This window comes from Sinohyriopsis cumingii, chromosome 16 (genome assembly GCF_028554795.1).
Source record: "Sinohyriopsis cumingii isolate HCF-2022 chromosome 16, ASM2855479v2, whole genome shotgun sequence".
Taxonomy (NCBI): Eukaryota; Metazoa; Mollusca; class Bivalvia; order Unionida; family Unionidae; genus Sinohyriopsis; species Sinohyriopsis cumingii.
Genome location: NC_142976.1, coordinates 24,127,535 through 24,148,865, shown reverse-complemented (window position 1 = coordinate 24,148,865; position 21,331 = coordinate 24,127,535). Strand labels below are relative to the sequence as shown.

Here is a 21,331-nt window from a genome sequence, read left to right as displayed (position 1 = left end):
ATTTTTCTTTTATCTTCATCACTTCTACTTTCATTACCTCTCTAATTAGTTCTTCTGCTTTTATCAACTGGTTACAACCCCACTTTACGTACCACCAGTCAGTCCAATGAAAGCTATTTTCTAGGAAGCTCCTGACTTCTGTGATATGATCCAAGGCTTCCTTTAAAGTACCTACTCTCACGTAAGGTGGGTCAATGAATCCTCTGATTCTTTCTACTTCTTCCTCAATCATTCCCCCTATTTGATCTTTTGCTACTCCAAGACTCTTCACATTGTTCAGGCTACCTTCAAATCTTCCTTCCTTATTCAATCTTTCTACTACATACATCCCATCCATGATCCAAAAATAGCTATGTCTCAAATCGTTAAATAATTTTGTCACCTCCATCTTCTTTGTTTATTCCTGTGGGTTCTTATAGTGAAAGCGCGGACGTGATGGAAAACATCCCCCAAGACATAAAACTGATATTACCTAGATCATAACCTAACAACGCGCGGACGTGAAGGAAAACATCCTCTACTTTTCTCATTTCATATGATCTACTATCCACATACGTAAAGCAGCAATAAACAAACCCCTAATCGACTATTTTCACACGCAAAGCATTAAAATGAAACCCAAATCTACTATCCACACAAACCTACGTCAGCGCTTACAAACAAACACACACACACACACACACATACACACACACAAGAAAAAAAGAGTCAGTGTTTATATTCACACTACTCTACCTACACACATTGGCAAATCGATTGTTATTTCTTTTCTAAAGGTTTGGGTAGCCCTGAAAAGGGCTGTTTGTTTTTGAACTCCAGTGACACCTGGTTAATGATGGCACCTTCCAGGCCTGGCACCACACACACATCTTCTTCCCCAGTCTCCTTTTACCTTTTTTCTTGGGAGTGCAGAGGCGGGATAAGTGGCTTCAGAATCCCAATTTTCTGTCTCTGGGATTCTGAAATTTCTTCTCTCCTTTTCCTCCTCTGCTTTCTTTCTTCTTTCCTCCTCCTCTTTCATCCTTCCCTCTTCGACAATGGCCTCCGCGGCCAGTTCATTTAGTATGCGCCTGGCATATTCCAGGTGCATCTGGAGTTCTAGCAGTTTCACAGTTCTGGTATTCATTGTCTTGTCAACGAATGAACAGGGTAGCTAGACTGCCCAGGGATTTTCAATCTATAGTAAAAGCGCGGACGTGATTGAAAACATCCCCTAAAACAAAATTGATCTTATCTAGATCATAACCTAACAACGCGCGGACCTAAAAGAAACATTCACTCACTTTTTTATACTACCCATTACTAATTTAAAAATTTTCATTAATCACTTCAATATACTATTCACATACGCAAAGAAATCAAATCAAACCTCAAATCTACTCTCCACGCACGTCAAAAAAAAACATGATCTTAATCTACTATCCACACCAACGTACGTGAGCACTTACAAACACACAATCATATACACAAACACATAAACTCACACTATAAATAGAGGCAGTGTTTATATTCACACTACTCTACATACACACATTGGCAAATCGATTGTCATTTCTTTTCTAGAGTATTGGGTAGCCCTGAAAAGGGCTGTTCTTGTGTTTGCTATGGCAATCTTTTAGTTTCTAAGAATGCGACGTCCTCTGAGGATAGACTTTCTGACGATAGGTCTGCTTCTTCGGAAAGAGAAGAAGAACTCTTTGGTGTCGATACGACAATCGACAAAGCCTCTGTCAGGTTCAGGTTCCTGCTGCTGCTGCTGCTGTTGTTGTTGCTGCTGCTGCTGTCTCTGAAGTCTGTACTTCTCTGTCCATTCTTCTTTCTCCCTGTTCACTTCTTCTCTGAAGAGCTCTTCTATCAGGTCTTCAGTGACTTTTAAGATTCTCACATTCTCTGTCTCTTCAGGCTTCGGTATCAGACTGTGTCTGACCCTATGCAAATTCACGTAGGCTTCGTTTAGCTTAGCTAGTTTGGAGCACATCTTCGTAGGAGGATGAGTCGACAATGGATGGTTAGACTGGAAACTTCCCCGGTGCTTAAAGTCAAAGCGCGGACGTGAAGGAAAACATCCCTCCACGGTTTTCGAGCCGCAATGTTCAATGAGTGTCAAGAGAGGGATAGAGAGAAGTCAAAGAGCATGAATCAACATTCTTATAGCCAAACAAAAGACAAAGGCATTTTTTTCAAAACACAACATTTTTTATTCCAAATTACTTAACACTAACAAACAATTCTAACATTTTTAACAATAATCCAACAATATAACATCAAACATTTTATTTCAAAACACAACATTTTTTATTCCAAATTACTTAACAGTGACAAACAACTCTAACATTTTTAACAATAATCCAACAATATAACATCAAACATTTTTTTTTTTAAATCACAAACATTTTTTCAATTAACACTCTACTTTAAACAGGGTTGACAACGTTGAGAATGAAATTGTGATTTCCACTGTTGGAAGTCATTAGGCCATTGATGGACACTACGTTTCCTAGCTTGAGACAAAAGATAAGCATAATGGTCACAAAACCATTGATCTACTTTCACATCATTTCTAGAAGAAGAACGAGGATCAAAATGAGTCACTAAATGTTCTAAGGAATAGCCCAGGCTGCGATGATGCAGAAAATGCACACAGTACTGTCCATACACCAAGGAATCTGTGCCTTGTAATTTCACATTATTGAATCGGGTGGTCTGAGCATTTCTTCTCATAAAGTTGATGATATCGTCTTCCAAAGGGGGCAATCCATACGAATCGAAATATTCCACACATCCTTCTTGAGGAAAGTAGACGGCTACCCAGTGGGTTCCTGGGAGATGACTTTCGTCCATGTTGATCACATAAGCTAGATGGTCTTGAGGTTTGCGATGAGGGAGTTCATCTTTAGCACAGACGACAGGATTCCAAGATACCGTATACGAACTGTGGTTCAAAAGGTAATAAAGTCCCCAAGTATCCATTTTTTTGTGTGTGGTTTTTTTCTTCTTCACAGGTAATAATAAGTCATCAATTCGATCCTGACTTTTTGCTTGAAAATGTCTGACAAATAACCGTTTCTTCGTTTCGTCTCCTCACTCTGATTCAGGAGAGCTTCGATACGATGGATCTCTTGAGTGGTTAATGGTGGACAAGAATGTTCACGCAAGTCTTTATACCACTGATGCAACACGACTTCGTCCGAGATGAGACTCCAAGCTTGGTCCAGATACTCGTCCAATTTTTCTTCTTGACTCAGCATCAGGCATTTATCGTGTTGGATTTGACTGGGATGATCGTTTTGACATCCATAGCACTCTTTTTTGATCAATTTCGTCATTTTTTCCACCAAGTGTTTGGCAAAACAGGAGGCTAAATGCGCTTCTTGTTCTGGCCATCTTCACTTCATCATAACTTCGTCGTCTTTGTCTTGAGATTCTTTTTCCACGGTCTCCTCACATTCCATCTCCAAAGTTTCTCCACTAGGTAAAGAGGGATAACAGTCTTGCATAGCTTCTAATAGTCTAGAATGACTTCTCTCAAACTGTTGATTTCTATGGTATTATCGAATTCTGCATACAGGATGACGTTCACTGTCTCGTCCAGTGGCTTTGCAAACTGAAGTTCCACACGAATCTGGCCGGATTTTACAGGGTGGAAATGTCCCTCGTCGCTGCCTTGGTCTGGAGTGAAATCGAAAGCCCACAAAGCATAGTCTCCTGCGTAATCCTCGTACGTAATGCCGTGACTGGTGTTGGTCCCTAATTGTCCGGTGGCTTCGTACAGGGACAAGTACGATCTCAAGTAATTCATCTTTGTGTCACCAAAGTCAGGTTCGAAAGGACGGGTACACAAGGTCTTGCCATCGCAACTGACTTCGATTTTCTTCACGTCGAAGTGTTGAAAGTAGAAAGGATTTTCAGCGAAGGCTCCGTTGAAGGCTGAATTCAAGACCATACCAAGGATTAAACGCTTGGGTAACTGTCCTTGAAACAGATGATCTTCGATCATGGAATGATGGTTACGGGGAATGGTGAACGTTTTCACTTCCACGCGTCGGATGGGATACTTGGCGGTCGTTCTGCTCAACGTTTGACTGATGTCGTTCCCCACTTTAGGTAACACTTCCACGCATCGTACGTAGAGTTTGGCCTCCTCGATTTTGCTTTTGGCAGAACTATCAGCCAACAAATGGAAAGCGGTACTGCTACGATTCAGTCTCAAACGAACATTTACCCGGTTCAGCAAATATTTCTCTTGCAACCACATGTCCAAATGCAAACGATCCATCAGTTCTAAACTCTTCTTATTTAAGATTTTGCTTCGTCTTTCCACAAAGCCGTCATTGCTTTTATTTAATGTGTTAAACTCGTTCGCTTCGTCAGGTTCCCATAGCACACAGGCATTGAGATTAGTATTCTTGGCATCTATTCCGTACGTCAAGAGATTTTCCAGGTAGGCACGGTAAGGGTAAGTATCCATGCTGCTGCTGACCAGTATGTTATTCAAGTACAAGTCCACTGAGCTGAACAAGGAATGCATGAAATTGTTGACGGGAGCTATATTCTCAGTGTCTTCTACTCCGCCATCATCCTTATCTAGAACTTTGACTTTCAAGTACAAGTAACTGCTATTCAGATCGATATAATCTTCGGGCTGACCTTTGATTTCAAACTCGATGGGAGCGGAATCCGTCAAAGAGGAGACGGGATGAAATTCCACCCACTGGGATTCTTGCATCGTCATCATAGTGGGTGGCATGGCGAAAACATCCAGTTCCGACTTGGAACAAGCGCAAGACTCTCGATGCATAATTTTTTTTGCTGTTTCTCAATACTTTAATAATCGAAAACGTCTAGGTCTCGAACGGTTCTTCTTTTCTTTGTCTTTCTAGTTTTAGACGTGTGAAGTCTGGTGAAAGGGTGTTTTCTTCGTCGTCTCTTTCTGCCTTGTCCTTGCTGAATGCCTGACTCGGTAGCGTGCAGGGCATTTATAGGTGTGTCTCGTCGGCCCAAAAGGTCTTTACCCGTTTGTAGCAAGACATTTTTGCCTGCCCTCATGAAGGCTTCTTTTGGGTTTTGTTTGTCGATGATGACATTTTGGAGAAATTATTTGCCTTGTGTCAGTGCCGCATCTTTCAAGGCGTGCAATCCGCGTGTCACCATCGGTTTCAACACCGGGGCCACCGAACGAAAGGCCGATTTTAACATATCTCCTAAACCGTGTCCTCGCTGTCGAGCAACCCCTCGGTACACTGGATACATGACTTACGAATCGTGAGAGAACCGTTTTCGAAAATGGAGTTTCACCGTGACTTTTCCTTTGGTGAATGGAATATTTTGTCCCAGATCTCCTTTTATGGCAATGTTGACCGTGTCCAAATACGACTTGCTGACAGGCAAATAGTGAGGATGTACAAATTCGCGGTGAACGTGGTAAGTGTTTCCACCTTCCTCGTCAGCGGCCGTGGCAGAATTTACTTTGAAAGGAATGACACGCAGTAACGGCACAGAGGTGTGTCCCACCACGTTGTACTCCACCACATCGGACTACACAAACATCAAATTCAGTCCGTGGTTCAGTTCTACCGGGAAACGAAAATACCTTGCAAAATGCCCGTTGTTGTCAATGTCTGCTTTCTCAATTTTTTGGAGTGCTTATCCGTGGCCAAATTGAAGTATCCACCCAAAATGTCATACAATTCAGGGCAAAATTTAATACGTATACTTTTTTCCTCACTTTCAAATTTGATGAGTAGACGGAGAGACAGTTTGTGGTACTCAATGGTGACACGTTTATTTAGTTTGGTCAGAACTTTGTCAAATGCTGCATAGAATTTGTCAGCGATGGCCTCCACCAAATGTTGACCACTAAAATAATGGCCTGAGTTAATTTTAAAGTGATAAATGTAAAAAGGAGAAGTGTCACTGCTGCTGCGGGGTATTGGGGTCTTGGGATGTGATTTATGTTGAGAAGTGGTCATCATGGTTTGCTGCACTGTTGGGTCCAGAATTTCGACGTCAAAAGTGTTTTGAGTTTCAGTGATGTTTTTGATTTGTGTTGGGTAAATCATTTCTGCCAAAGCCACTTCCCAATGGGCTTCGTGATCTAATGGGATGGTCTGAGGTAATTTGGCCGTGTAACAGCACAACGTGTTGTGGGGAAACACCTCCATGGAACTGTCACTGGGTAAGGTTAAGTAAAATTGGTTTTGGTGACTCATAATTCCAGAGTTCTGTGGCTGTCCGAGGGGTTACTGGACGTCAGAGGCGTGTCTCCGCTCAAAATGGGGTTCTGGTTGTGGTTGTTGTTGGAGTGGTGACTGGCACTGGCACTGGACACAAGGTTTCCGTGGTTCCCGTTCGAGGAGAATTTCAGGGAGGGATTGGGAAGCAGGTAACCGATGCAACTGCTCAATAAAATGGTCCACAATTGTTTGTCTCCTTGTTGCAAACTTAAATTGGCGATGGCTGCCCCGATGACACAATACACCACGAAGATTTGGCAGAAAAAGACGATTTGCGTTTTAGGGACACGTTCTCCGCACCACACCCACAACGGTTGTTTTTGTAAATCTTGCACAGAAGAACTAGGTGAAGGAGTGGTCGACGTAGCTGCGTCTGTGTGAAAGGGCATGATGGTCACTTCATTTTATAGTCGATGACTTGCGAAGCGTCGATCCAAGAATCAAAACTGGGTGGATATCCTTTCCAACGTACTTTGACTTCTTTGACACGTCGTTTGCCCACTTTACGGGTTCTGCGTTCGAGAATGCTTTCGATGTCGTACACGTCGTCTTCTTTTTTGGTGACACGTTGTAACTCGGGCAAATAAAACGTTCCTTTGAGCACTTCTCCATTCATGTCTTCCAATTTATAGACGGTAGGATGACGGCCATGCACTCGTCCAGTGACACGAAACAATTCGGTCGTCCAGTTAGGTAAGTAACCTTTGTCGAAAGTGCGTTTGGTTTTGCCAATGCGCACCCAATCTCCTACGGTCAACTCTCCACTTTTCTTGGGGACAGCCCTCGTCGGGGACGTACCAAACAGGCGCTCAAACACCAGCACCTCGTTGTCGGGAGTCACTTTTTGCGGGGCACGTCCGATGCTTCGATGGTAAGATTGGTTGTACGCTTGCACCAGGTGCGGTAAGATGTCGATGTACTTCAGAGTGTGGTGATGCGTAAAATATTTCCACATGCGTTCTTTCAAAGGGCGTTGAAAACGTTCCACGATGCTGGCTTTGGTTTCGGGATTCTCCGTGGTAAAAAAATGAATGTCACGTTTCTTTAATTCTTTTTGGAAAGCTTGGTTCAGAAATTCGGTGCCTTTGTCCGTTTGCCATCGAAGAGGGTGACGACCGCTTTGTTTCAACACCCTTTGCAGGGCTCGCACTAACTCGTTGCTGGATTTGGAAGTCAATGGCACGACCCAGGCAAATTTGGAAAAGACGTCGATGACACAAAAGAAATATTTGTAGCCACGATTGTAGCTGGCCAAATGAGAGACATCGGTTAAATCGGCTTGCCATTGATGATCGATGCCTTCCACTCGGGTGCGACTTCTGGAAAACTTGCGTCGAATGGGTTTGTGTAAAGTGTAGGTAGCTTGTTCTTGTAACCATCGTTGCACTTGAGGTAAACAGAAACATTTCAGTCGCATTTTGGCAGCACGATACAATTTTTGAACTCCTGCGTAACCTGCAGGATGCGAGGGATCGTAGTAAATGCTGGCTAACACTTTTTCCATTTTTTGTGTTTGTGTGTTAATAAGACACCCACTCTTGGAGGATGCTACTCTTTTTCTCTTGGGGTATTTTCTTGGATTGCAATGCTTTGCGTGTGCGACCGGCAATAGGTGTCGCAGAGGAGGATGTGTGAACAGGGGATATCGGTTCTTGTTTCACTTCTGTCTTCACTTTCTTTTTCTCTTGTGATGAAGAAGGGGTGGCCATCATCTTTTTAATCCATCCAATTCTGGAGGTAGGTGGTGTTGTTAACTTGCGTACTTTTTCTGGTGGAGTTTGAAACCCTTCTTCTTCTTCTTTTCCTTTTTCTGTCTTGGTCACTGGTAGTGGTGGTAGTGGTACTAGTGATGGTGCTGGACTTTTCATCAAGGTCTTAAAATCTTTCAGAGTGGGAAGAGCTGTTTCGTCTAAAGCTTTCTGGTGAAAGAGCTGCAGTCGTTGCAAGAGTTGACCGTAGTTTTGCGATTTTTCTTTTTCGGACAAATCTTGGCGATCCATCAAGGACTGCAATTCGTGTTGTAACTGGGACATCTCGCTCAAATGGGGATTGGGAGGTAAATGCGGGGTGCGTTGTTCTTGCCAACGATGGTATTCCATCCATCGTTTGTACGGCACTAAAGCTAGTTTTCGTCCTTCCATGGGGTTGTCAGGGGTCGATTCTGAGATCTTGGGACTTCCGAGGGCCTTTTTATCTTGCTCCCACCAGTCCTCCCAACATAGTTCCCAAGACTCCTTTCAGTAAGGGGCCTAACAAGAGGGGTAAAATGCCTCCACGTTGGACCAACATCTTCTTCTTTTGACGAATGGGAATTCTCTTTTGAACCATTTGGCGAAGAACGTGACGATGTTTGCCTAAGCATTGTTTCTGGTGTTTGGACAAAGGGATCGTGCCTTTCAAGACGTTCAAACAACATTCGCACACGGTATCGATGACCTCTTTGGAGGCTGATTGAATGAGTTTTTTGGTAGAGGTGGAGAAGCTTTGGACAGGACAGATAACATGTCCCCATGTTTGACTAAACGAGGAGGCAGTCCTTTCCTTTTCTTTCCTTGGGGCTGTTTAGAAGAGGGATGTTTTCTGGAGGGTGACATCTTCAGGAGCACCAAACCACTGATACCCTACTTGGTCACACCCCTTTTTTATACTGAATCGCGTCGCCACTGATTGTCTTTACTTCGTATCAACTTCAGGACAGGCATGACACGTCGTGCAGGGGTATGCAACGGACTAAATCGAGCCAGTTCTTGCTTGGACAAATCCAGTAAACTTTGTAACATGGTCAATCTTTCTTGGACTTTGATTTTGGGAGCAGGTACTTTGTGAGCAGCAGCCACTGCCACTAAATTGGAGGGTCCTGCCACTGAGAAAGTTCTTGGGGTCATCAACGGAGAAGTTCTTGGTGTGATCAACGTCTCCAAGTACTCTTCAGTTCTTGGTGTCATCAACGGAGAAGTGGATGAACGTGCAGCTACCGGAGACTCGGTCACCGCCTTTGCAGGTCGTGGTTTGCGAGTGTAAGGTTGCGTCCTGGCCTAAGTGCCTCTCTTGCGACTAGTTTTCTTCTGTGGACTTTTCTTTTTCTGAGGACTTTTTCTCTGTTTCTTTTTCTGGGGGCTTCTTTTCTTTTTCCGGAGTGGTGACTGGTAAGAGGAGGGTCCCGCCACTGGAGAAGTTCTCCTTGGGGACCTGGTCTTTTTCTTCTTCTTGGAGCTTCGTTTGACTTTTTTCTTGGGGAGAAGTTTGGGGGCATTAGGATCCCATCTTAAGAGAGAGCGAATGATGACCCCTCCTAGAGTACCGCTCCCTCCAGGTGTCAAAATGATTTGTTTTTTGGTTTGAGTGTCGATGCGGGGATCGGCCAGTTGGGTCGAAGCGACTTTGTTTCGATCAAAAAAGCGTTTGGTTTGGTGAGGAATCTGAATGATTCCTTGGAGTAATTGACGTGCCGTCACCGTGAACCATCGTAAGACTTCTTTGAGACTAGCTTCTAAGACACGAGCTCGTATTTGTGGATTTTTTTCTCGACTGATGCCATGCAAGGCACGAATCAATTTGACGGGAAGATGCGACTGAAGGGACGTCATGTTCAAAATGTGTGTGAAACAGACGAAAAGGGTTTGAGGTTTTTATAGATTTTTTTTGTGGAGTGAAATTAAGTCGAGGACGGAAACGTGTACAGGACAGGCCCTCCGTCTTGGCACCAGTGGTGAAACAAGTGGGTACGAAATCGCAAATCATCGGGGGTCGTAGGTTTCAAATCGACGAGTAAATAGGCGTGTGGAGTTTGAGTGGCATCGTCGTACGCCTGAGTCAGCCAAGGCGTTCCTAACTGTTTGGCTAAGACTTGCACTTGCGATTTATCTCGAGGGCTTTTAAACAAGACCACGTAATGCGCATTGAGACTGATGGTGCGATGGGCTTTACTTTGTTGAAACAAATTTTGGGTGATGTCAACGACACTGGCATTACGGTGATGCCCTTTGCGCGTGAACCACAGTTTAATTTCTTCTTCGTCTTCTCCTAACATGTCGTCGAAAATGACCAAATGGGTGTGACGGGAGTCAGAGACGATGCCGTCGTCTTCTTTAGGAATGCCTTCCACAAACACGATGGAATCGCCTTGACTTTCTCGCAAGAGGCTGTACGCCGATTCCCACTCTTTGTAACACCACACGATGCGTTGAGGTGGTCGATCGATCAAATGATGTTTATGTTCGATCAAACGTTTGACGAATTCGGTTTTGCCTGAACCGCTAGGTCCGGCAATGAGCATGTTAAAGGGATGGCGAAGATACAAAGCCTCCCAACTGGCACGATCTAAGTGTTCGTCGCTGACTTTGACACTAGAGGAAGAGGGAGCAGAGACAGCAGAGCTAGCCATAGTGTTAGGAATGTCACTTGTGACACGAAAACAGACAAGACAAGAGTTTATATACTTTTTTCAGGACACGTTTATTGAATGTTTTAAACATGCATACGAAGGACAAAAATACATAAAAGCCAAAGGCTTAAGTACAACGATAAAAGGCACATGATAACCATCAATGTGGAATAAACACAAGTGTCTGTACAACATGTTTTGGGTAATGTTCTGACCAGCTCTATAGAGGGTAAGGTCACACAAGTGTCCTCCCGAAAGGGTCTTTCAGGCCTGTCCACGACAGTCCTGTCCTGGGTGACGGGTTCTTCTGGCACCGTCACTAACACTGGTTGAAAAGTAACTTTTTTCCTTGAACAACTCTCGTGCATACTGGGCCACTTCTTGGGTCCAAGCCTCAAAATCCCATTCTTTCCAGGCACGGACATCTGTCCAATGGGGGTGTAAGTCACAAGCTACACACACATCGTCATACACGTCTTCGGTAGCTAAAAGTTGACGAATCTTTTTTTCCTGTTGAGATCGAGAAGTATCCAGATGAAAACGCAAGGCTTTGAGCAAAAGGTGTCTTTCGTGACCATTTAAGGCCATTGAGGTGGTAAGTACTGTTCGTAAAGAGTCCACAAGGAATCGGCTGGATAAACGAAATCCCAGAAAACAATTCACTAAGACACACACCACTTGTCGACCCAAACTGAATGGATACAGTTCTTGTAATAATCGATGGTAATGATCCACGGTTCGAATATTGTCATTGAGTTCCTTCCACGGAATCTGTTGGACTACATACGATAAAAGTCGTGGCATGGCAGCCTGTTTTTATAGTCTCTTTGTTTCGGAAACAATACACGTACTTTCTAGCCAGAGATCTTCGTTCTCCAGTGGGGAATTTAAATGTTGCGTACTGTAACCGAAACGTCAGAGTTCGTTTAGAAGTTTCCTCTTCCGCTAAGTAGATTCCACGTAAAATATGTCGGTAATCCTTTACCTTGTCTTCCTCAATGCGTTGCACTAAGTGAATCTCGAAGTAACCAAAATGATCAACACGTGGATCATCGGAGGCCTGGAAGTATTGAACAGGGTCTGGTCACTGAAACAATTTCTGACGAATCAGTTCTCTTATACCATTCAGGTACCAGTGGTTAAACATCTGGTGACGTAACGGATGCAACTGTTCTTTACGTTTCACTTGTATTTTCACCAGCTCTCGGTAAATGCGTTCTCTCAACTCCACAGGCAAAGCACGAATGTTCTCTTGTAAAGTATCCATGAATAGGTCAGTCCGTACAATTCACAATCTTCTCCTAGAGCAAAAGTAATCCACATAGTGAGTAATTTCTGACCACTGCCATTCAGGGTAACATCCAAGAATGTCACTGAACTCTTTTGATGTAAACGGTCTAGAGTAATACAATAGGACCAATACACACTTGACCCAAAGAAATCTAACACACTGGTTGACTTTTTTCACTTTCCTCTTGTGAATTTCTCGGCACGAAAGTTCTACAGTCACCCATTGAGATTTCACTCTGGCAAACCCCTGCCAAACTTCCTTGTAAATCTTCTCTTGCAGTTCTTTAGGTAATGATTCAATATCGTTTTTGAAATGAAGTTTAAATACTGGTTTCGTTGATGTCCAACATTTGACTCCTAGCCAATCTGGTTTCTTCTTCGTCAACGACATGGTAAGTTACTTTAATGTCTCGGTCCCACTAAGGGTAAGTAATGACAATTCGGTGACCATCGAGCATGTTCTACGTAGCCCGAATCTTGTGGTTCCCAATGGTGAAGTGACACACCGCAACTGAAGCACTTGACTTTATCTCCTTCGCCCAAGTAGAACAATCCGGCTCTGGCTAATTCTTCGGGAGTCGGTCCTCCCAGATACTTAGGCCATTTTCCTTTGAACGATTGAAGACGATTTTCAAAGTCGCAGTATTCCGACAAACGCACAGGAAACGAATATTCGTCTTTCACAGGTTCGTTTCGATGAGGGTTGGGTGACATGGACAGGAGTTTGCTCAGAGCTGGATGACATCCGTAGGGGGGTAGACGTGAAGGTGAACATCCACCTTTAAAACGAAACCCAGTAAAGTGTCCAAGAGGACGAGCGTCATCGCTTTCGCATCCATCAGGTTTGGCACGCACAGCATCCCTTTCCATGATAGGGGTAGTGAGAACAAAGTTCCCATGATGCTTTACGGCATCGCTAAGGTCACAACGTACAGCATCGTACCCATCGCAAGGCTCACAATCGCATTCCACTTCAGGAGCCCCACACTTGAATTGTGCCTTTCTAAACTTGTTGTGTGTTTCTCTGAAAGTATTCATCTTGTTCGCTTGGTCTTGGTAGTCACAATGAACTATCGATCTTGCCTAGAGTTCCTTTTTATACTAGTCGCAATGCAGTCTCAAGCTTGTACATCGTTCCTTTTAATGTTTTTTATGTCTAGTTTTGGAAAGTACCGTCTCTAAGGTGCCGTCATCATTGTACCGTAGTGTCATGGGTGGAAAGGCCATAGAAAGGTAAGGACAGTGCGGAGACCATCGAGTATGTTCCAGGATAGCTGAATCTTTGTAGATACATAGATCCATTCGTAACTTCAGTTCGCAAGCGAAACACTGCACTTCGTATCCCAATCCTGATTCAGGTCCCAAGTAGACAAATCCTGTTCTAGCTAAAATATGCGAAGAAGGTAATCCTTTCCTATCCGTAGGCCATGCTTGAAACGTGTCCAATCGACGGACACAATCACAATAGTCAGGCAAGAAAACCGGAAAATGGTAGGGTTTGAACTTGGAGTTCTCATCGGGTTTCTCACTCGATTCTTGCTGTGGCGAAGTCATCCTTCTGATGGGTGGCTATCCGCTTACAACCAATGTTTTATACCAACATGTCCATACGGCAAAGTAAAGTGGTTGGGCAGTCGCACTCGCTTCTGGTACACGATTTGATAGACTTTTTCCAAGGGTCGACTGACGATGTGGTGAGTGGGTAAACGTACAATCTTGTTGGGTTGATAGGTGGTCACTTTAAAGTGTTCATCCTCTCCCGATTGCAAGGCTTCTTTCAATACCCCAAAGTTCACCACACGACTGGTACGATAATTCAGAGTCAATCCTTTCACTTTACACTGCGTGTGCACTTCTCCTTGTGGGTCCCGGTATTCGTAGCCGTAATTTTTTGGACCGCCACTGACAAAACTTAGAATCTTGTCGTCGGGATGCTCGTCTGTCCAGGCTCCTAAACGGTCTCCTTCGATGTCAGGGTGCTGTTGACTCGGGTGATGGATGTAAATGCAACTGTCCGTGTCAAAGTACAGGACGCTTTCCCCTAACAGTTCTAAAGCTTCATACAATTTTAAGCGAGCATGAGCTGTCACGTAAGCCGCAATGATGACATTTCCAAAGGGGTCGTCTTGTACAAAGTCCAGATCTTCTTCGTAATTGACCAAGATAAAATCCTCGCGAACGACGTCCACGTGTTTCATGAATTTGGTTTTGTCGTGGATCATCTGAAGTAGCGGGAAGGTTCGGTCAAATATTCCGTCTTGGGTAAACACGGTCGTTGTGCCATTTTTCCCCACAAGCAATTTAACATCACTTTGGCAAACGATCGCCTGCCTTCGTTTTTCTCGATGTCATCTAAAGTGATGCCTTCTTGTTCATAGTATTTCTCTTTGAATGTCTTTTCGTCTTCGGGAGTGTGACACCAGGAAGGATAGCCGCTGGCTTCTTGCTTCAGTTTCAAAAAGGCATCCACGTAGTCGGAGAAAATGCCTTTCTGACTGGGGTCACCCTTGTGGTATTGTTCTGTCTTGGGAAAGTGACAAATCTCGTACACTTCTAACAGTTGGTATCCTATGTCCAGAGCTTTGAACAATTCTACGCTGACCCAGGTTCCCGTCAAGGCCCGTTCTTCCTGGGCGTACTGACAAGGCTGGTCTTGGTTGCACGTTTCGGCACAAGTACGGCACAAAGGAAACATCAGTTTGTCTTGGCAATAGTGAGGTAAGACGGGATGGTACAAGTCCGTGGGAGGCAAAACTTTACACTTGATCAAGCCTTCGTATTGTCGAATGTTTTTCAGGTCGATGTGTTCCGTGAACAATTGTGGGTGCCCTGTAGGAAAGCGACAATATTTGCACACGTAGGGATACAGCGAACACACGTCCAAGTATTTGATTTCTTCTCCTTTCTCTTCGTCGGCTTGGTACAGCAAACAGCAAACTATCCCTTGGGTTCAGGGGGTCCATGAACTGGTAACTTTCCACGAGGCGTTTAAATTCGGGATCGGTTTTCAAACGGTGATCGTATTCGTGTTCCCACATTTCCACCACTTGATATCCTTCCTGTTCTAACTTCAGGCGTCGCTGACAAGTGGCCTGGTACAGGTCTTCCATGGTCCGTTGTAAAAACTGATTTTTAGTGCCACGGTCAGGGTAACAGACGGGACATCCGTGAAATAAGCAACCGTTAAACTCGTACACGATCTTGGGGTTTTCTAAGTCCCAACCATCGACCGAATGCGTTCCGATGGTCTTTTCGCCCCCTCCGTTGCGGGCATGCTGAATCCATTTGTCTTCCTTGTCGCACAAGTAATGTAACCAACGTAGGGCTTTGACCGAGTATTGACGTTTGACATAGTTGGTCGTTTGAGGACTGATGACAGCTACGGTGTTTTCAGGCATGAATCGTTGTCAGTACACTAAGGAACACGCTTTGGCAATGGTGCAAGCTTCTTTCAAAGGATCGACCCCTCCGTGTTCCATGAACAGTTCTCGAAATTTTCCACAGCAACGCCGTAAAATGTCCACGTCGGAACGACAATACTTTAACATTTCTTCCTGAAAGTCGAAAGGGTCGGTGGCGTGAGTCTGGTACCAAGCGTAGAAAGCTTCTCGTTGTTCGGTACGCATGTTGTCGGGGTCGTAACAGTGAGCCTCAGGTAAATGGGGTAGAACGGCGTGTTGATTGGCTTCCGTATTGAAAAAGTGTGGAAAGTACCCTTTAGCCATTTCTGTCATTCCAAACGTTTTAGGCATTCGGCTCAAAGGCATGGCCAAGTAACTCATCGAATCTTTAAACTGTACTTGTCCCACTTGCATGAAAATGATTTTGGCTCCGTTCAAAATCACTTTAGGACGCTCGGTGCCTTGTTCCGTATAGTATCTCAAAAGAAACTGTCCATCGTATCCGGAGAAATTGTGAGCCATCACCGTGGCATGACGATGACAATCTCCGTAACGTTCGATGTCCTCTTGGCTCCACGTCTTGTCGATGGGGTCTAAGTCCCATTGTGCAAAATCGGCTAACGTGTTCGGTCCTCGAAAGATTTTTTCACGCCCTCCGGGAATCTTGCTGCAGTGAGGGCAATGACTGAAGATAGGTTCCTGAATGCACTTCTCGCACGCTCGATGAGCCACGCAGAAATTAGGAATGTGAATGCCGGTCTCTTGCATGCATTCGAAATCAAAAAAGATGAAATTGCCTTTCTTCTTGTGACCGTCCTCTTTCTCTGGTGGGGGTTGGTATTTTTGCACATAGCACTGGTGTTCCAAGTCCACGATGTGATGACAAATGTGACATTTTTTCGTTCCTCGACATATGTGTGCCTTGACAGTATTGGTACATAGGCCTTGTCCACAGGTAGGGCACAATCTCAGGAGTTGACAAGCACATTTCTGCTGTGAACCTTGCGTCTTCAGATGTTGTTGGTAACAGGCAGGGCTGACAAACGTGCGCAGACAAGCAGGACAATGTACTCTTTCTTGTCCTTCGCTCAGACAGGGTGAGGAGGCCAAACATCCTGAGCATTTCAATCCGCAATGTTTGTGTTGCTCTCGATTATTATAACCATGGTCACATTTCTCACAGTAATAACCGTATCCCAGGAATGCAGTGATACTGGTAATGGTATCGAAATGTTCATCGTGACGATAAAGGTGAATGTATTTTCCGTCCTTAAAGTCTTGGCCTCGAAACAACAGAGTCCCACGCACTTCTTGAAGGTGCACTTTCAAGGTGTAGCGTGGAGCTAGGACATCTTGCAATTTTTGCATTTCAGGAATGCCGCAGGGTGTGTCTTTGGATAGGTCAGCTTGTTGCAACAGGAGTTCTGCTTCGTTTCGTTGTTTGGCTCTGTCCGATCGTTGAATAGTTTTCCAGGCTCTTTTCCATTCTGTCGTGTCGTTCTTGTTGTCATAGGTTCGTCCCACCACGATGGCACGGGCTAAACACATCTGGTCTTGAGAATTGTGAATTTGGACGAGACTCTTTTTGGTACTGCGAAGGTCGTTCACCAGTAACACCTTATTGCGTTGTCCGGTCCCTTGAGGAGGAGAGACGTGGGTCATGTCCAGTGTGGCTTTTCCATCGGTGATGTCATACTGGTCATTAGATTGTTGCACGTGTTGAATCTTGTCCATGACTTTGGAAGCAGTTAGTTCTGCGGGTCTGCTAAACTCGATCCAAACAGGGGATTTCAAACCGTCGTGTTGTATGGAAAGTCTCAAGCGATCGTCTTCTTTGGGTTGACATTGTCGCTTGAGTGCGGTGAGCAAAGAATCCCACACCCCAGTGATGAACCCTTCTGCTTTCTCTAACGGTACGTCGGACTTGAAATCTTTAAACTTCACTGTGTATTTGTAAGCCGTGGTTCTAAATTTTCTAGAGGAGCGCTTTTCCGTCTCTCGAATTTGATAGTACTTTTCAGGGTTGACTAAGGGTGGTGAACTTTGTTTAGAGGGTTCGGATTCTGGTTCACTCATGTCCTCTTCAAAATCACTGGCATGAATTTGTTCCAAGACTTCAGCCCTCGTACGAGGCGATAGATCACGTTTCTGCCTCTTACTTTCTTCTTCTTTCTTCTCGAATGAATAGGATCGTTTCATCTTGAGTGAAAAACGTCAAATGACTCAAGTTTAAACACCATGGGCTAATTTATAGTCATAGCAAACCAGCGTATATAAAAGGGTGTGTGTCTTGTCCTTTCACTATTCATTTCACTCTCTAACCGAGCACAACGATGGAAGAGACTAGCCAAATCGAACGTTTCATCAGAGCTTTGCGAGGGGTCATTAGAAAATTCTCTTCAGACCAGCCTACGGACTACTCTCCTTCCTTTCGAGATAAAAGTCAAGATACTTGCTATATCTGTCAGAAAAAAGGGCATTGGTCTTCAGAGTGTCCAGACCGTCAAAAAAGAAAAAAAGGGGTCAGAAAAGACAAAAGTCAAGATACCTGTTATTATTGTCAAGAAAAAGGACATTGGTCTCCAGATTGCCCAAAAAAGAAACAAGAGGAGTCAGAAGAAAAGATTGATTCTTCAGAAGAAGAGAGGGATTCTTCAGAGGAAGAAAGCAGCCACGTAAAGAAAAAGAAACAGGAGAAGAAAAGAAGAAGGGAAGAAAGTGAAGAGGAAGAGGAGGAAAAGACTGTGAGGGTGAAGAAATTTTAAAAAAAACAGAGAGAGTAAACAATGAGATAGAAGAAGTCAATGAACTTTTTAAAGTGTTCTGTTGTGAATTGTGAATTGGATTGTAACTATTGAGAAAAGAATAAATTAATTATATAAGGTAAGTGTCTTTGAGTTTTGATTTTAAAATAAGAACCTACACTCACACACTCATACACAGACACGTACTATAAGGGTAAAATGGTTATTTTTATTTTTTTTAGTTATTGGCAATTGAAAGTGTATCTCTTTTCGAGAGACGTATGTGGCCCTGAAAAGGGCCTTTTTTGGTGTAGGGGTGAGTTTAAGCAATCAACTTTAACTGCCTTAAGCCTTTGCCACGACCAAGGCCTACTTCTGGACTGCGTAATGTTGATGATGATTGGGTTGAAATCACTAAGGGTGGTACGGTAGGTTTAGTCACAGGGTTGACGTGTTTAGCTCGGCAAGGTCGTATTCTCTTCGGTCGTGATAAAGAAGTCTGATACATTTGTTTCAGACTTCTTAACTCCGCTAAAATGTCCAACAGTACCGTGACCGTTTGATTTTCACCATCTTGTTTCTTTGCTGCTACTTCTTCTTCTTTTTGTTTTTTTCTTACCTCTTCTTCTTGCTGCTGTTGCTGTAGGAGAAAAGCTTGTTCCGCTTCCTTTTGTCGTTGTATAAATTTCTCCAATTCTTCTTTCTGTCTCTGTCTAAAATTCTCCAAATGCGGTAATGAAGGTGACGAAGGTTCCGGAACAAATTCTTGCGAGGTAAGAAAATCCACAAAATCCCAATTTACCTTTTCTGAAAGTAAGTCCGGGTTCCCTTGGGTGGTCTCCACTGCTGGTGCACCCCAATGGATCGTTTTCTGAGTTTCCGTCATGTTGAATCACTGTCGCATAGATTGACTGCACACAGGCGCTAGCGAATCTATATAGACCACGTGACGTCACAGACTGCTCTCTTCGGATTGGATGCGGGCTGACTGAATTTTGTAACGCGTGTTTGGATTGGTCAACAAACTCAATCCGTTTCAATCCTACCTCTACCTATAAATAAGTGCAGTTCACTGCATTGATTCACCTGTTCTCGGTGCCTCAAGATGTGGACCGATGTGCAATCTTCTACGCTTGTGTCTTCAATGATGTATGTCCGATCCAAGTGGACAGTTGTCCACAGGACAGACACCAGTCTGTGGATACGTAGGATCTACGTAGAAAGACAAGGATGCCTCAAAAGAGTCCTGATTTATGGTCCTACAGTGAGACGCAGCCTAAGGACAAGAAGAACACCAATACGGTACCCTTTATGTTAATGGATACATTAACATAAACCCAAAGGCCCTTTTCAGGGCCACTCATAGGTCTCGAAAAGAGATTGACTTTCCATTGCCTACCCTTTTTTTATTTTATTTTTTTTTTTTTTTTAAATCCCATGTTAATTTCCCATTGTCGCTATACAGTCCCACCCTGTTTAAATTCCCTTGACGCTATACAGTCCCATATTCCCATGTTCAATTCCCCTTGTCGCTCAACAGTCCCAAAATCTATTTCCCACGTTAATTTCCCTTGTCGCTAAACAGTCCTACGATTTTTCTCCATGTTAAATTTATATAGTCGCTAAACAGTCCCAGGGGGGGTCTGTAATGCTAATTCCCATTGTCGCTGAATCGTCCCTATTCACTACTAGCGTCCCTGGAGCTTTGTTTTCCTATTATTTTGTCGCCTTTTGTGGTTAAACGCAATGCATATTTCCTATAAAACATGGTACTGGTCACCTCAAAATGGGAATTTTCAGTGCACTGGCTGAGTACCTGACGTAATAAGTGTGAAACATAGCACTTGTTTCTTTAGTATGTATACCTATATGTATTTGAACAAGTATATTGCAATTTGCTCCAAATCACTGCCAGCTACATTGCTTCCCAACCCCTGAACAGCATGTTATAAGTTGTACAGACTCGAGCTAAATCTTGTTTTAAATATCATTAATTAGTCAACTTTTCTGTCTAAATTGTAACAGTTTAACTTTAAAATTTGCATGAAACTGAATATTACGCAACAGTTTATTTTTTTAAATTTAAATGTTTATTTCAAATTCTATTTAAAAATGAATGTATTAATGTTTTTTTATACTTTAACCATGTCTCCATACGGAACTTATCTAGAATTACAATTAAAGTTTTAATACATTCAAACATTCCTATACTGAAGGAAGATTAAACAAATTCAGTTTGGGTGTCTCTAGGTCACTTGACCGAAACCTTGCACCTTGTGCAACACCATCAATACAGACTTTCGGACAACTGTCACAAGCCATATTTGTTATGAAAGTCAAATTGTCTTCGTATGTAAAGCTCAAATAGGTGTGGCATGCAAATATAAAAGTTTTATTAAAATGGCCAAACATAATATAGCCTGTCTATTTTAGAGCATTTGCTCCTGTTTCATTTTAGTAGTGATACAAGAGTTAGATTTAGGTATTCCATATACTGATTAAAGACAATTGTTCAGTCCTTAGAATATGCGCATTATGGTGTGGTTGTCTGTGTGTATTTTGGCGAGAGAACACAGTGAGTAAGGAGGCATTGATGCCTATCCGGAAGTGATATCGATGACCCCATTGCATATGTCTTTCTTTAGATTCCAGGCTCTCATAAAAATGCAGGATAACCTAAAATAAATAGCCTATGGCAAGTTAAGTACTGAGAAACGAATGTTGAGACTATAAAAGAAAAATAATTCCAGTCTGAGTCTAATAGGGCACAGGGCGAATAAATTCGTTGGCTGGACGGTGGAAAAGGTAGCTATGTTACCGCAGCAAAAATGGAAGTGACCTTTGGTGGTGGTGTGACAGGTATAATTAGGTCTTTTCATCTATTAGCCTGTGAATTAAAGCTATCTCTGAAGAATATCAAGGTTTGTTTATGAGACGAGATACGAGTTACATCCCTTTCATAATGCGAACTAGTGTACTGCTCGCCACATGGAACTCTCGCTTCTCTCGTAACACTACTGCCACCCACCCACCGCCCATTTCAAGTTGAAAGCATTCGATTTTCGATAGAAAGGAGTGGCGTTATTAAACTAATTTTGTCCATGCAAGCTATATTTCGTTCCTTATTACTTCATTTCCATTAACTTACAAATTTTTCTTTGGTACTATGGTAACATTCGTGTGATATTTATCTTAAGAATTTATTTAGCAAGCAGATATAAAAAGTTTAGTTTTATTTCATATGCCATTATTTTATGCTAAACAAGGGAATTTACTAAC

General features: G+C 43.3%; 1 protein-coding gene across 1 annotated transcript in view; it reads right to left on the bottom strand.

Annotated features, from left to right (window-relative positions):
* Window positions 1-21,331, bottom strand: part of LOC149780080 (contactin-like) — a 302,136-nt gene that overhangs the window by 138,116 nt on the left and 142,689 nt on the right. The gene's annotated exons all lie outside the window — the stretch shown is intronic.